This window comes from Chenopodium quinoa, unplaced genomic scaffold (genome assembly GCF_001683475.1).
Source record: "Chenopodium quinoa cultivar QQ74 unplaced genomic scaffold, ASM168347v1, whole genome shotgun sequence".
NCBI lineage: Eukaryota > Viridiplantae > Streptophyta > Magnoliopsida > Caryophyllales > Amaranthaceae > Chenopodium > Chenopodium quinoa.
In genome coordinates, this window is record NW_018742798.1 from 1,900,579 (window position 1) to 1,916,697 (window position 16,119).

Consider the following 16,119-nt stretch of genomic DNA (forward strand, 5'->3'; position numbering starts at 1 on the left):
ATACATCCGGCTCTTTTTATGTGATCTTGAAATACATATTTTACTAAGTGTGTGATTTTCTTGTAGGAGGGTTTGATGAGTGACATTTATGTCACTCTTAGGGAGTATTTTTAGAGTCATTTTCGTGTTTATTTTATCTTATTTTCCCTTTCTTTCTCTTGTTTTCTCTTTAATAAAGTTTCTTGTTTATTTGGTAGTTTTGGAGCGTTTTAGTTTATTTTCTTTATTTTATTAGCTTTAGTTTATTTTCGTATTTTATTTTACTTTATTTGCTTGTATAGTTTTTGTTTTATTTTTATTAGTTTAGTTTTATGTCTCTTATTTTCTATTTTATTTATTTTATTTTATTTGTCGTGGTTTTGTTTTATTTCGTCCTTTGTTTATTTTCATTTTATTTTATTTTATTCTTTGTCCCATTTCTCCCCTCATGTTTGGTTTTTGGTTGTAGGTGTGTTCGGGTTGACGCTCGATTTCCATGTTCAAATCAAGTTCGAAGTCCGAGGTTCGAGACACAAATTTTGAGCCAAGCAAACTGTGCTGTGCTGCCTTTAGATGGTGCCTCCTATTCTTCACCCCATCTCCTTCATTATCCTACACCACACCAAAACACAGCACTTCGCTGCCCTGCTCCACCAACACCAACAGCAACACAACCAACCACCTGACCACCGCAACCAGCCAATCCACTCCCATGCTTCACCCCGCAGCAGCACCAACACAAACAAACCGCACCTAGCAGCGCCACCACACATCACAACAGCTCCCTCGACCAGCCACACAACCACACACAACAGCAGCTACCCCCTGCTCTCACCACCTCACACGACCACAACCAAACACCACACACAACCAGCCTGCAACCCCGCAAGCACCACAACACCCCTCATAGCTGCTGTCTCCCTCAATCACCTCCGTACCCACCACCAATCAGCAACAACAACCACTATCAACCATTAATTCTACTCACCCTCACAACACCAACGCGCACCCCGCAACACCACTCCCTTGCTGCCACCAATCAACCACCAGCCACAACAACAACAAAACAACCACCAATTAAGCAACAAATCTCCCACCAGCATCAATTACAGAAAAAAATCAGAACAAATTGAAAATCAATCAAGTTCGAGCAAACCCATTGAGATGTTCGGCCGAAATTCGAGTCAGAGACTTTGGGGGTTTTGTTTTTCGAAGAGGAGTGGTCGAACATACCCATGGTTCGACCGAACCAATCTCGTAGTTTGGCAGCACCAACCCATGGTTCGACCGAACCACTTCACGAGCTATGCACATGGCTTTTAATGAGGATCGAACGGTGGTGTTTGCTTGATGTTGATTTTCAATGATGATGAGCGGTTGTGATTTGATGATGATGGTTGTTAGTTTGCTTTTGTGAGATGAAAAGCATGGGATTAAAACCCATTATTGAAGCAGCCAATTTCGAAGAAGAAAGGGGAATGGGGTAGCTGATGGTTTGGTGGGGATTTGTGGATTTATTTTATTTTTATTTTCTTTTTCTTTTATTTTTAATTTCTTTCTTTTTTCTTTTCCCTTTTATTATTTCTTTTCTCTTTTGTTTTCTTTTCTATTTTATTTTTCTTTTTATTTTCCTTTTCTTTCTTTATTTTATTTTCCTTCTTTTATTTTTCTTACTTTGGCTAGCTTAGTATAAATACCCAATTTTTGGGGTAATTAGAGAACATTCAATAATCATCTATTCTTCTCTCTAATTAGTTTTAGGTTAGGTTAGGTTAGGATTAGTCTTCATTGGTAGAGAGAGAAAGTGTGGTTTTCTTCATTAATGAACTTGGATCTTGAAGAAGGAGCTTGTTCAATACTTTGTAGACCTTCATCTTCAATTAATGAGCAATCTCTTACTCTTTCTCTTTACCTTTGTTCTTGATTTTGTTTATTTGCTTTTATTTCTCTTAGTCTTCATTGGTGCCTCCTATTATCATGCTTTTAATATTGATGCTAATTGTCATGATTTGTCTAATATGAATTCCCATGATGTGCTTGATGCTCCCCATAGTGACCATGTAATGCATGATTTCAACTTCCCTCCCTCTATAGCTCAATGTAACGAGGTACATTCTAATGATGATGAAGTGCATGTTCTTTCTCATATTGCATCCTATTTTTGCATGAATTCTAAAGGTGTGCCCCATAGTCCCCTAAATGATTCCAATGAGCAAGCTTTTGACTCGTCTATCCATGATGATTTGGACTCATTTGAGATTATGGCCCAAATATTTCTTGAGTTTCAAACGGTAGCCCATAACCTTATGAGTGAGTTCATTGATAAGGCTTCATTAGAAAGAGATGAGTTTGAGAGAAATTTGCCCCCATTTACTCTTGATTTTGAGATAGTAGAAGGAAAGGTTGTTTATTGTGGTGAAAAGGAGGATAAGGTTGATTACCTTGGAGTTTTTGAGCTCGAGGGAGATGTAGAACATGAGGGTTCTTCATTTGAGGATTCCATGATTGATTTTCATTCCCTCATTAGTGATGTGAGATCTTGTGATGAGGGATTAGCTACCCCTTTTTCCCTTTCTCATACACCTTTTTCCCAAAGGTTTAACCATATCTCCTACTATCCTATGTTCCTCCCTTCTTTTCTCAAAGAACCTCTTAGGGATCCTCTTCCTATTCATGCTTCCGAAGCCCCCAACTCTTTCATTGTTGAGGAGGAAAAGAGTTATAATGCCAACCAAAAAGATTTTTGTGAGGATTTTTCTTTTTCTTCTTCTACTTTTTCTTCTTATTTTCTTGTTTTTTCTTTTGATTCTTTTACTTTTTCTTTTCTCCCTTCTCTCAAGCATAAAATCTCCTTGTACTTTATGTTTGCTTATCATATGAGCATCGTGTATGCTCTATTTCTTGATATGTTTGTCGGTGCATATGACAAGCTATTGCGTTCTTTGTCGGGTTATTTACTAGATTGGTCATGCTTGGACGTTAAGCAAGCCTTTGCAGGAAGTAACCCGTGTTTTATTGCTTTCTTTTTCTTTCTTTTGTGTTTCTCATTTTTGTTTACTCTCTTGTCTATGTGTATAGGTACTCAATGCATATACTCATGTGCAAGGATTTTGGATTGAGCTCCTTGAGAAGAAGCACACCAATGATTGCTTGCATTTCGAAAAGCAACAAAGACGAGGAATTAGATGAAATTGTGGACAATGTGCTCAATTGCGGGTTTCAACACCCACCTCACATTTTGTTTACTCTTTCCTTCTTCCCTCATCTTGGATTTGCTTTCTTATATGCATTTGGATTGAATGAATTATGAATTGTTGTGTGAATGTGTTTTCTTTCTTCCCCTCCCACCCACCCTTTGTGCCTTTATTTTGAGCATTGAGGACAATGCTCCATTCTAGCTTGGGGGAGTAGCTATTCGCTAGATTGGGGGGGTTATCTATATCTCTTGGTGGTTTCTTAATCCATAGTCTCATGATTGCTTGATTTATTTCTCTCATACTTGCCAAAGTCTATTATTGAGATTGGTTTTCTATGTTTGGATGGCCATGAGCGCCTTATTGAGTTGACTTTTGGTATATGTAGTTTTGATTGATCATGCTTTCATCTTGCACAATTGTATATGCATTCTTGAGTATTGTTGGTTTTGTGAATATTTGTGTGTATAGTGTCTTTCCATGGCATTCAAGGCAAGTTTCAAAATGTTTTGTTTTAAACTTGGACATAATTGGGCTTTAGCACCTAGAATACCCTCTTTGCTAGTTGTTAGAGGTTTTCGTGCACTTGAATGTCGAGGTTGGTTCACACATATAACATTGCCAAGGTAGTAGAACTTAAGGGTTATGAGACCTTAGCTCACTTGGTTTGTGGTAAGACGGTTGTCTCTCTCTATCTAGTTGAAGCTTTAAAGGTGATTTTTGCTACTCCATTACAGTCATTTTTGTGAGGATGTGTCTATTTTGTTCTAGCCTTCTACATTTCTTGCATGTGTGGCGTTTGGATCCTTGGCATTGCTAGCTTATATCGAGAATTTGGCTTAATTTACCCAAGATCGAGACCGAACCAACCTAGGGGAAGACGAAGGCAATTAGGATTTTTGTTTTGTGTTATTATTCTCTATTCTTTTATTTTTCTTTTGCATTTGCTCATTTAGTAACCCAATTTGAGCCATTTTCCCTTCTTTGGCATAACCACATTACAAACCAATGGACCTTTGCTTTATTTTCACCTTTATTAGTTTTTGTGAAGCATTTTTGGGACTTGATTTGTATTTTTGGTTAATGAAAGTGAGAAAAAGAATGAAAAAGAAGTGAAAAACTCAAATTTTGGTACTTGTGATTATATTTGTCATGTTGAATGGTTTGAGTAAATGAGAAGAAAATAAAGGAAATGAAAGAAAAAGCCGCTCAAAGTTAAAAGAGGCGAGAGCAAAGAATAAAAAGAAATGAAAAAAAAGAAGAAAATATTGAGAAAATACAAAAATATTTGTTGTTTGGTTGAAAAAGAATAAGCTTGGGGGAGGAGTTGCTAGAATTTTTGATTTGAAAGTTGGTAGTTTATTGAGTTTGAATTGAGGAATGATCAACCCTGCTTCACTTCTAAGTTTACCACCAATTTTCAAATTTATTTCCACACCCTTTACCCTAGCCTAAACGTTTCAACCCTTTTAAGACCTTTTGACCTTAGTGAGGTTTAGTTACTACCGATGGAGGGTAATCAAGCCAAGCCTATTGAGCGAGCTATCAATGCCAAGATGTCGGGTAGCCTAAATGTTTTTCATTGCTTATTTTGTTCCGATTCCTTCGAGGAATCTCGAGATATCACCTTAAAAGTGGATGCAAAACTAGTGAGAATGCGGGAGTTTGGTTGGAGATAAGGAGGAGTGTAAGACCCTCTTAGTTCTCTACCCTTTGAGTGCTTTATGTGTGCATAAACCTTAGCTATTCTTTTGCTTGGCTACCTTTAATGTCTAGAAAGGATTGTATTCTTGTGCATTTAGCCCATTGTTTGTGTTTGGTTTGAAATATCAAAACTCGAGTTTTCTTGATTTCACCTTTGCCTTGAATGTTATGTGTTGCCAAGAGTTGTGGGGTAAGCTCTTAGGAAACCCTCACGAGAGCTTACTCGTCCTCTTTAGCGACATAGGGGTTTAAAGGGCTTGATGCATACGCTAAATGCATCCGTGATTCCTACGACAGTGAGTTAGTGTACATTATTTCTCTTTGTTTCTATTTTGTTTCTTTTGCCTTTAATAATTCCATCTTGTTCTCTTTTGCCTTAGCTTTTCTCGAAAACGAGCAAAGGTTTAGCTTGGGGGAATTTGATGAGTGACATTTATGTCACTCTTAGGGAGTAGATTTAGAGTCATTTTCGTGTTTATTTTATCTTATTTTCCCTTTCTTTCTCTTGTTTTCTCTTCAATAAAGTTTCTTGTTTATTTGGTAGTTTTGGAGCGTTTTAGTTTATTTTCTTTATTTTATTAGCTTTAGTTTATTTTCGTATTTTATTTTACTTTATTTGCTTGTATAGTTTTTGTTTTATTTTTATTAGTTTAGTTTTATGTCTCTTATTTTCTATTTTATTTATTTTATTTTATTTGTCGTGGTTTTGTTTTATTTTGTCCTTTGTTTATTTTCATTTTATTTTATTTTATTCTTTGTCCCATTTCTCCCCTCATGTTTGGTTTTTGGTTGTAGGTGTGTTCGGGTTGACACTCGATTTCCATGTTCAAATCAAGTTCGAAGTCCGAGGTTCGAGGCATAAATTTTGAGCCAAGCAAACTGTGCTGTGTTGCCTTTAGATGCTGCCTCCTATTCTTCACCCCATCTCCTTCATTATCCTACACAACACGAAAACACAGCACTTTGCGGCCCTGCTCCACCAACACCAACATCAACACAACCAACCACCTGACCACCGCAACCAGCCAATCCACTCCCTTGCTTCACCCCGCAGCAACACCAACACAAACAAACCGCACCTAGCAGCGCCACCACACATCACAGCAGCTCCCTCGACCAGCCACACAACCACACACAATAACAGCTACCCCCTGCTCTCACCACCTCACACGACCACAACCAAACACCACACACAACCAGCCTGCAACCCCACAAGCACCACAACACCCCTCATAGCTGCTGCCTCCCTCAATCACCTCCGTACCCTCACAACACCAACGCGCACCCCGCAACACCACTCCCCTGCTGCCACCAATCAACCACCAGCCACAACAACAACAAAACAACCACCAATTAAGCAACAAATCGCCCACCAGCATCAATTACAGAAAAAAATCAGAACAAATTGAAAATCAATCAAGTTCGAGCAAACCCATTGAGATGTTCGGCCGAACTTCGAGTCAGAGACTTTGGGGGTTTTGTTATTCGAAGAGGAGTGGTCGAACATACCCATGGTTTGACCGAACCAACCCCGTAGTTCGGCCGCACCAACCCATGGTTCGACCGAACCGCTTCACGAGCAATGCACATGGCTTTTAATGAGGATCGAACGGTGGTGTTTGCTTGATGCCGATTTTCAATGATGATGAGCGGTTGTGATTTGATGATGATGGTTGTTAGTTTTCTTTGGTGAGATGCAAAGCATGGGATTAAAACCCATTATTGAAGCAGCCAATTTCGAAGAAGAAAGGGGAATGGGGTAGCTGATGGTTTGGTGGGGATTTGTGGGTTTATTTTATTTTTATTTTCTTTTTCTTTTATTTTTAATTTCTTTCTTTTTTCTTTTCCCCTTTCTTATTTCTTTTCTCTTTTGTTTTCTTTTCTATTTTATTTTTCTTTTTATTTTCCTTTCCTTTCTTTATTTTATTTTCCTTCTTTTATTTTTCTTACTTTGGCTAGCTTAGTATAAATACCCAATTTTTGGGGTAATTAGAGAACATTCAATAATCATCTATTCTTCTCTCTAATTAGTTTTAGGTTAGGTTAGGTTAGGATTAGTCTTCATTGGTAGAGAGAGAAAGTGTGGTTTTCTTCATTAATGAACTTGGATCTTGAAGAAGGAGCTTGTTCAATCCTTTGTAGACCTTCATCTTCAATTAATGAGCAATCTCTTACTCTTTCTCTTTACCTTTGTTCTTGATTTTGTTTATTTGCTTTTATTTTTCTTCTTTGCTTATTAATCATGGTGATGCTTATTGATTTGATGATTGATATTGTTTTCAACATGATTTGTGAGTAGTCATCTAGCCAAGGGTGTAGGGATGGTGTAGTTGCTAATTGTTCATGCTTTTAATTTTGGGGTTATGTTAATGGTGATCAAAGTCTTTGCATGCTTGATATTCTTTGGTCTTTCTTGCAAGTGCACATTTTTAGTTGATCAAAGATGAGTCTTTACTAACAAGTAACGGAAGTTGACTTAGTTGAGATTCATTACTATCGATTGTTATTTAATAGTACCTCCTAGTATATGGTTCTAATGTGGAAACATAGAGGCTATGTTAGGAGAAGCCAATTGACCCCGGAAGGCGGCTAGATTGGACCCTTTACTTCGATATTCATGCATGTTTAGTTTACCATTGCTTTGCTTCCGTGTTATTGCATGATCAAGTGACTTCTTCACCTACCCATTTCCCTTGGTGCCTTAATGTTTTATTTCTTGTTTTAGCATCTTTAGACTTTAGTTTATTTATCTCCTATTCCGGACTAGCTTAATTATCGATAATATTTGGTGGTGTTTACCGTTCTCTGTGGTTCGACCCCTATGCTTGCCTTATACTCGTATTAGGTTTGTTTAGGTTGTATAAATTGTATTTTATCTAGGGATAGACAATGGACGACGCGTTTATTCCCTTGTCAGGGTTCAATCAAGCCCCCAGTGCTCTCTAGGTTAAATCTGAAGCCCCATAAGCGGCCACTTGGTGAGGAGGGGCAAACCCCACCCAAGCGGCCCTGGAAGACTATTGCCCACAAGCCTTCTGCCAGCAACTCTGAGTCTCACCCGTCAACAGGCGGAAAATCGCCGGCTGCGATGGCTGCCCTAAAGCGGCTGACTCCAAGTCTTCAAAGGAGACGCCTGCTACTGGGACCGACTCTCCTGACAAGCTCCGCGATAAAAAGGTCCAAGACCTGGTTGTCATCTCAGGTATCTATTACTTGGTCAAATTATTTTTACAAGTATGTCTTTCCATGCGGCCTCCAAATATCTTAGGAGGTTTGGACTCATTGATGCCGGATGTGTATTGACTAACACCCAAATTTATTTATTATGCAAAATCCCCTCAAGCTCCGGATCTTCGACAAATTGCCAAAGACATGATCCGAAACGTCACCGTCGAGCAACGGGACTCTGTCAAGGGGGTTGGCACCATGAACTTTGATGCCATACTGGCTCTTCTCGCTAAGGTGAAAATATTTCTAAGTTACAACTTAGAACTTTTGTAATTTTATGTCTCAACCGCCTGTTTACTAACGAACTCATCTCTTCTGACCGGATGTAGGCTATGCTGCGATTAAATGGGCTCAAAAAGCCCTTCAACGAGAAGACCAAGGAGATAAGGGCTGCCAACCTTAGGGCCACTTCCAATCTTGACCGGGCACAATATGATGTTAATAAAACTGAGTTACTAACTCAGGATAACCTGTATTCGCAGGCGGCTGCCAACTTGCAAGTCAAGAAAGATTTGGAGGCGGCCCAGAAGAAGGTGACGGAGCTCAAGGGGGAGCTGAAGACAACCTAGGCTGAACTTGGAAAGCTACAATACATCGATAGGGAGACAGACAGTCTCCATAGACAGGTCGAGAACTTAAAGAAAAAGCTTACCAACTAGGAGGAGCAGCTCAGGTCCAAGTACCTGGCGTGCGTTAAGGAAGAAAAGTGCAAGCTCGTGCAGGAAAATGAGAACGATCGTGTCACTCGAATGAAGATGGCATGGAAAGCTCTCTTTCCTAATGACGATTACTCCATTTGGGAGTATCGTTACGAGCAGGCGACTGAAGCCTTGGACCAGCAGTAGCAGCAGGCGGATAAGGGGCAGCAGGCTGATAAAGGGGCCTTGAACGATGAGACTGGGGGCCAAGACAATGAGCCGACTGAGAACCGTCCGACCAATGATGAAGATATGTCGGATGAGAATGAAGCGCAGTCTTCCCCCAATGTTGATTAAGCTTAAGTTTTTCTGTGGCCGGATGGCCTTTCTGAATGCATTTCCGGCTTGCGTGCCGAGTATCTCTTGTTTCTTTACCGACTGTGGAGACGGATTAATCAATAATTTTCTTTTTTCTTTCTCTCACCGGCTGTTTAGCCGGTTAATAATTTGAATTTAATTTTGGATGACCAAGGGGTCAGTTTTTAATGATGAATCATCCGGCCATTAGGTCGGTTTTTAATGCTTGCGTTTGGTCTCTAATACTTGTGTTTTAAATTTGAAATTTGATATTTGAATGGTATAGCGGATGTTTTTGCCCCTAGGCTGTGCGCTTGGATTTACAAGCTGGTTAATTGACTTGAAAATGTGTGATGTCGGATGGGGGTATGATTGATTTTCGAGTCAATTAATCACTAAGGTGATTTCCCTAAGCCAATTGCGCAGCAGAAAAATCGAGCAGCTGGTGCTTATTGTAGGCGGTCATTACACCCTTTTGCCATAATTGGATGGTTGTTCATGCTACAAATATTACAAGTTACATGAACTAGATTTTAAAGTTTGCATTGGTCCGTCTGCTATTCTTCTATTACAATAACAGGAGTTTCAATGTTTTCAGGCGGCCTTATGTGCCTCTCCTATTTCAAATGGGTTTCTGAGACTTAGTTGTCCTACTTGGGCCAATTTTAAAATTGCCCGTCTGTGTAGGTTGATGGCCATAATTTCATTATCCAATTATACACAATGTCCGTTTGCCCCTGTTGGGAAGACTTGTATAATTTTGAGAGGTAATCTAAGTTAGAACTTCGGTCGGTTGCCAATTGATGTGTAAAACATTGGGTTTCGCTGTCTTAGTCATTCTTTATATTACCCTGGTCAGACGGCTATGAGTTTACCAATTAGGTCGTTTAATTTTTTCCATCTGTATGTGCTGGTAGAGAAGACGATAGAATGCCCTCTACGACGATAACACCCGTAGGGGCGTCGCCGGATGCCATATTTCACATTGGAGCATGCAAATTTATAAAATGTGTAACCATCCGGCCGTTGGCCTTATTTCTCTTTTAAAAGACGGTTGTATAGCCACTAAACCTTTTTATGCTTAATTTATTATCTAGCCATCGGCCTCACATTACTTGGACGTTAGTAGTTAACTTCCAATTTCAATTTTTAAGTTAGTAGGCGGAGGTGTACCGCCTATATATCAAACTGGCGGCACATATGATATGAAGCATGTATATAGGAATAGATAACATACTTTGGAAACAAAAAAACAACTTTTCATTGATAAGATTTCTATTTACAAATATTTACAACACTTAGAAGTAGTACTTTTTGTGATTGTCTACATTCCAAGTTCTGGGCAGCCGCCTTCCGTCTGGTGTCTCCAGGCGGTAGGTGCCGTCTCTTACTTCCTTATAAATCCGGTAGGGGCCTTCCCAATTAGGAGTCAGCTTTCCAAACTCATTTGCCCTACTGGTTGCCTCCATTTTGCGTAACACAAAGTCCCTAACTTTCAAAGGGCGCTTGTGTACTTACTTGTTGTAGGCACGAGTCATTCTCAGACGGTAAATTTCATGACGCAAGGCGACATTGCCTCTGCGCTCTGGGAGTGAGTCCAATTCTAGCCGCATGGCCTCTCAGTTTGCCTCTTCATCGTATAGCATGACTCGTAGAGTCGGCTCATAATGCTTGATGGGCAAGATGGCTTCAGCACCATAAACCATGAGAAATGGGGTTTCACCTGTTGCACCCTTTTCAGTTGTCCGGATGGCCCATAGGACATGAATTAATTCCTCAGCCCATAAAACTCCGACTCTTTCAATTTTCTTTTTAATGCCGTCTGAGATGAGTTTGTTGAAGGCTTCAACTTGGCCGTTTTCTTGGGGTTGGCCGAGTAATGCAAAATAATTTGAGATCCCTTGATCTCCCAACCAAGTTTTGAGTTAAGGCGTCTCAAACTGAGGGTTGTTATCAAACACCATAGACATAGGTACCCTAAACCGGGTGATAATGTTCTTCCATGTGAAGAAATGACATCCTTGGTCTTGATGTTTTTGATCGCCTCTGCCTCCACCCACTTGGTGAAGTAATCCACGGCCACTAAGATATAGCGCTTTCCGCCCAGAGCAGGCGTATAAGGACCTAGAATATCCATGCCTCATTTAGCAAATGGGATTGGACTGTGGATTGTCGTCAGGTCAGTAGCCGGATGTTGGATTAGCTTGCCAAATTTTTGACACTTATCGCTTTTTTTAACCATCTCCATGGCATCCGACTCTAGAGTAGGCCAGAAATAATGCCGCTTGGCTCTAATGGCTAAGGATCTGCCGCCTGCATGAGAGGCGCATTATCCCGTATGCAAATCTTCGAGAACTTCCTTCCCTTTCTCAAGGGTAACACACTTCAGTAGAGGCTTCAAGAAACCTGCTTTAAAGAGTTCTCCATTTTTTTATCTCAATGTTTGCAGCTTGCTTTTTCATGACGGCTGCTTCCTTTGGTGAAGCAGGAAGCGTGCCGTCTGTCAGGTGAGCCCGTATGCCATCCATCCAGGTGGAGCTTCGGTAAAGAATTTCAATGGGTTCCTCATGTATACTTCTTTTTTCCAGAACTTCCCTGTAGACACCTAAAAATGTCTCCCCAAAACCAAACTCGATGATGAACAACCTTTCACCGCCATTATTGGTTGGATTGAGTATTTAATCTTGGAGTGCTTAAATCCAAAATTCCATTTCATAAACCAACCCAACTTCTAGCCCATTTCCCCAAACCATAACTTATTTTCCTCTTTTCGTGCCTTTGAACCCAAAATAATTCATTTTGGTCCTTTTTATAAAAACGTTTAATCCAGTTTATTTTGGTCCATAATCTGGGTCCAATGATTGAATAGTTGGATGGGGGTTTAAAAGAGCTTTCCAACGATATCTTATTCATCGTATTCCGATTTATGGATCAAAAGATATGATAAAAACAAAAACCGCAAAAACTTCAGTGTATCGAGTTTTATTCCGATTTAATTCGGATCTTATCTTGTTTTTCGATCCTTCTTTTTTCTCTATAAATAGAGGTAATATCACCCCTTTTCCAATCATCAACAAGATTGATCACAAAATAATTCTCTTCTCCTTCTTTAGCCGAAACACTAGCCACCCTATTCTCTCAAAATACTTCCCCTAATTAAGCACTCCAAGGAGTTCATACAATACCCAAAGTTATATACTTAAACCAAAGCGTGAAAGGTATAATTTACTGAGGGTTTGGATCAAATAAAATCTATCTTTATTTAATTTAATTTTCAATTTGATTTATATTTTTTTTATTGAAGTTACTAACAGTTTATTCATGATGTAGCAATTCAAGGAAACGCGAAATGTGAGTAATTAATTCACTTAATTACTCTTATTATTTCATATTGCTAGTATCATGATTAGGGTTATTATTATTGTTTGATTTGACTAACTTTATTATGGTTAGATTGCTTCCAATATTAATGTTTATTTTATTATATTTATTGATCACCATATTGCATGTTTAAAGGGAATATGTAATTGAAAATCACGCCTAATAAGATAATTTGGACGACCGGTTTAGGTTCCTTTTTAATCTTGTTATTTAATCAAGTGATCACAAATATTTTAGAATTATATGTTGCATTAATATTCAACCAATTTAGCATAATAATAGTTTGGAGCAAATTGAATATTTTGTTTGTATGCCTCTGAGATCGCAAGAATCACTTTTCACTATAAGAATCGAGTAGAGGCCAATACGGGCGAATGTGACTCCATGACTCACTTCGTACCATCATCCCCGATCCTCCTTTCGTGGTTCCGAACCATATGGAGTCAGTATTCTCATGGATTATGACTGGGGTGTAACCTTCACGGGTCAATCGTTGTTGCCTATCGTTGTCCCTTTATCTTGGTTGCCTTTTTATGATCCGTGAACGGTTTACAAGTTCCTTAAAAACTTGTTGGCGACTCCCTACTTTCATTTTCCCTAATCGTATATGTCAATTCCCACTTCCTATGAGTGCCAAGCATATTCACCACATGCTTTAACGTAGGCGCACTTCGAACGACGCCTACAATTTGGCGACTCCACTGGGGAGGATTCTTGGTTATGTATCGATTTGAGTGATCGGTATTTAATTGAGATGAGTGGATGAGACTTGAAAGATTCTTGAATTGTATTTCTGCGATTTAATTGGCATTGTCACATATGCATATGCATTTTAGCTTACCTATCTTGCCACAATAGTACGTGTTCTACGTATGTGGATAGCCCGGGGGTTTTATGCTCTATCAACCCAACAACGCTCATGGAAATAAGGGTTCATCCGAGTTTTTAAATCTACCCAAACCATGGAGTCGAGTTCGATTTCATCACGAACTCGCGGAGCCGCCCATTGGCATACATCCTCAAGGGCTGCCTTGCTAACGCGTCCAAACTCTTAACCATGGTACCCTTTGACACCCAATTAAGCTTGACCATAGTCGAACATAGAACTTGACTTTAGGTTGCGAACTTCATTGCATCATGCTTGACGATGTGCTTATATGTGCATTTTTTTGAATTTTTATTTATTTATTTATTTTCTATTATCAAACCCTTTTTTTTATTATTAGAGTCGAGCCATAGATTTTTGAGTCACCCGGATTTTTATTCCCGTATACTGCACAAGAGTCAACTTGTTTTGGTCATAGCCAGAGTTATAAAAAGAGTTACATGCCCTGTAACCAATGATTTGTAGCCCCGAGTTTTATCTTTCACTTGGAGCTGGTTTCGTCCTAATCAGAGTCACAGATCAAAAGTTATAACCGATATACTACAGCCTATTCAGTTTAGGTGTCTTTTTAGCGTCAACTTTCTTTTCTTTTTTTCTGTTTTTTTTATTAAATTTTTTTTAATATCTTTTTGTGTCAAGTTAGTATTAGCCAAATACTTTAATCCGTGTCAACTCATATAACATAGGATTATAGATTTTTATTTATATTTTTTTTTATACCCATGAGTCATAACTCTTCTAGAATTCTAGTCCTCTTCCTAATTTCTTGTGATCAATTTTCGTGCTAACCTTAACATGTATTCTTTGTCTTCGATTGTTGTTGATATTATTTATGACTAATGACTGCCAATGGACCATTTTCACCTAGTAAATAGCATAAACATTAAAATTGGACAAAATTAATCAAGTTAGTTTGTCTTTTAGTCTTTCGTGCTATTTGATCATTAGATCTTTATTTTTCACATCGTCCTCATGTCTAGCCATACGATCATACCACGAGTCTTATAACATCAATTAATCACTCACGAGTCAAGTATAGTCCACACACTTTCTTTATGTTCCGACTCGAGTCGTGCACCAGGTCATTTATGATCATATACTAGGTTCATGCACCCTTTTTTCGTCATAATAAAAAAATGAGTGGAGTTTTCTCACCTGTTTTCAAATGACTTTTTTTCCCCTTCCTTTCCTATCTTGAGAAATGTGTCAAACAATTAAGTGAAGTTATTTTATTTCACAGCACTTGGTCAAGGAGCAGGGGTAGATTGGTATGGTTCGAGTCATTACTGCATCAATATCTTAAATCCAAGAGGCTTTCAAAAAGAACTTTGCCATCTCCACATTACTTATCACTTTTCAATGGCCACTAAAGAAGATATTGAGAACATCAACAAATCCATCGAGACACTGTCTGCCATGATGCAAATCCTTACCACTAGGGTCACTACCATGGAACAAAACAAGGTCACTGTTTCCACCCTTGACAAATTGAAGGAACAAATGAGTAAGATTTCTGAAGATTTCACTAATGTGGAATAGCCTCCCATTCCTTTGGATGTGAAAGACAAGCTTCCTGAAAAGTTCTCCATTGCTGGTATTCCAAAGTTCAAGCCTACTGACAATCCAATATTCCATTTGAAGGCATTCTCTGCAACCATGGCTCTTAAGGGATTGGACGTAACACTCTTCCCTACGGTGTTCCCTCTCTCCTTAGAGAATGCTTGCCAACAATGGTTTTATTCCCTAGATGCCAAGCGTATTGCGACTTGGCAAGATGTCACTGACAGTTTCATGAATCGTTACAAATGTAACATTCAAACTAAAACTTCTGAACGTGAACTCTCCATTCTCAAACAGAAAGAGAATGAAGGCTTCACCGCTTATCTGAACAGGTGGAGGGAAACGACTTCACTCTTGGTAGATCCTCCCAAAGAAAGAGAGATGGTTCGCCTCTTTATTCAAAATCCGACTCACAAGTATAGGGAACATCTCAAATTTCTTTCACTGAACACTTTCGAAGCTGTATACGACATCGGCATTAATATCGAGGATGGGCTAATAAAGGTTGCTGGTAGTTACAATAATAATACTTGGAAAAATAAGAAGAACGAACATCCTTCTTCTTCGTCTTCTAAGCACGAAAATGTTACCAACAGTATAAGCCAAGTTGATCTCAATGAAGTGTTAGCTCTTGATGCTCCATTGCCTAAGAAGAAAAGAACTTACACTCCTTTAGGAATGACTTATGATGCGGTCTTTGATCGCCTTTACAGTCAAGGCTTGATCACACCTATTGGGCCATTTCCAGAGCCAAAACCTTAAGAAAGAAGCGCCAAATGGAATCCCAATGCCCATTGTAAGTACCATCAAGGAAGGGGCCACACTACGGAGCAATGTTGGAATTTTGAAGGACGTCATTCAAGACTTGGTGGATGCAAACAAACTTCCTGTCCCTCCAGGCGGCAAGAAGTAATGAACACGAGGCGCACAGCAAATCTTTTGCGCAAGATTTCATGATTTCTTTTTTGTCATTCATCTCTATTCCCCCATTCATGTCTAGCATAGGTTTTCCATTTCAAATTTTTATATGTCTCATGTATTTCGTTCACCTTCCATTAATAAAATGAGCAAATTTCCTTTACATCTCGATCATAGCATTTTTCATTCACTCATTCTCAAAAAAAAAAAAAATCAATTACCGAACTTAATACAAGGCACACCAATGACTTGAGGCACCTTTGCAACCCTGTCA